Here is a 1,925-nt window from a genome sequence, read left to right as displayed (position 1 = left end):
GCTCCCACTGGCAGTGGTTCGCTGCTTCAGGCCAATGGGAGCTGCTGGAAGCGGTGGCCAGTAAGTCCCTCGTCCCATGCCACTTCCAGGAGCCCCCATTGGCCTGGAGCATGGAGCCGCGATCGGCCGGACCTGCGGACAGGGCAGGTAAACAAACAGGTCCGGCCAGCCAGGGGCATTCCCTACATAAGCGGCGACCCCAGATTGAGAAACACTGTTGTATCACTATGGAATAATTACTTAAATAATTAATTGTTTAGAGTGTTCAATAGCATTAAAGATTGAGAATTTCTAGTTGGAAGAATTCGTTGTTGTTGTAGTACAGGCTCGGATCAGTGGGTTTTACTTTCATCTTCACAGCAATCAGGAAGTGATACCATAGCCTGATGTAACAAGCTGTAGGGAATAAATGCAGTACACAGGAATTGCTTTGAAATATCACAAGACACAAGTACAGAAGAAGAAACTATTATACTATGTAAAAGAGGGCAGTTTGCCATCTTCCCAGCATGAGTCCCATACTTTCCGCCAGTGCAAAGAGGTTGTTGGAAAGAGGAGAAGGATGTTATCGTCCCATCTTCTATTCCATTCTGCATAGAGTCTTATACTGTCCTCATCATCGTAATGTCTTGGTACCTTCCAGCAGTGCATTATCTGAGGTGAGTGTCTTGTGTACATGCTTTCGCTCATCTTCTCCCTACCCATACTTACACTATAGCTGGCAAACTGACAAATTTCAGTCTCTCTTTTGCAGATAGATAAAATCTTCTGAAGGGGTTTGGAAGACTATTTATCTACTGGTAAAACTTGCTAACTTTTGCTGTTTTCCAAATATTTTTCTAGTAATTACTATTTCATTATGTAGGGGCACAGTTAATTATGGGACTAATCCAGCAAACCTTTACCTGCATGAGTATGCCTTGATTTAGCCTCAAGAAATTTTCCATAGCTCTGAATTGCCATTCTCAGGAACATAGTGAATAGAGAAAACCATGTCCTAAATATGTAGTTATTCTGATCTCTTGAACAAAAACATAAGGATGCAGCTTTAAAAAAATAAATGTATATTTGCCCACGAGATGAGACGATTTCAGTCTCTTGTGTATTCTAATTTGTGGAATGCTGGCTTTATCAGTATTAAAAATTTATAATGCAATTTGTTGTAAAAATGCCTATGGATATGCAGCGGTTGATTAAAAATACAAAACAAAACCCTCTAGAATCTAATAGGGAGGGGGCACAAGAGGGAGGGTACCAAAAGTTTAGCGGTTATTTCTTGTTCATTATTTGTCAATTTTAATTTTTCAGTAAGATTTTTAGCTGCAGATGTTTTTAAAAAAGGGGCTTCACCTACTCATTTTCCTAAAGAAAATTGTTGTCACGTAAATCAAGACTAGCCCAGCAGATACATTTCACACAGTTTGCAAAAATAAAATTAATGGTACATTTTGTAATAAATAATACTTTGGAGCAGAGTTTTCAACTCTAGATATAAACCTACAAGAGCAGAGGTTCATAGTGCAATTATTGTCTTAGAATCATAGGACTGGGAGGAAGGTCATCTAGTCCAGCCCCCTGTACTCATGGCAGAACTAAGTATTGACATTGCCATCCCTACCAGCTCCAGCTGAATCCCAAACTCCACCTGAATTGACAGTTCTTACCATCTTTAATACTATCTAAGATACCTTCAAACAAAAGGTCTCTTCCTGCTAAAACTGACTTTAACAACAACAACAGCTCCAGCTCATAGAATATCAGAGCTTGGAACGGACCTCAGGTGGTCATCTACTCCAACCCCCTGCTCAAAGCAGGACCAATCCGCAACTAAATCATCCCTGCCAGGGCTTTGTCTAGCCTGACCTTAAAAACCTCTAAGGAGGGAGATTCCACCACCTCCCCAGGTAACCCATTCCAGTGCTTCA

This window comes from Chelonoidis abingdonii, chromosome 3 (genome assembly GCF_003597395.2).
Source record: "Chelonoidis abingdonii isolate Lonesome George chromosome 3, CheloAbing_2.0, whole genome shotgun sequence".
Classification (NCBI taxonomy): domain Eukaryota; kingdom Metazoa; phylum Chordata; order Testudines; family Testudinidae; genus Chelonoidis; species Chelonoidis abingdonii.
The sequence above is the reverse complement of the archived record's forward strand: the minus strand, read 5'-3'. Positions refer to the sequence as shown.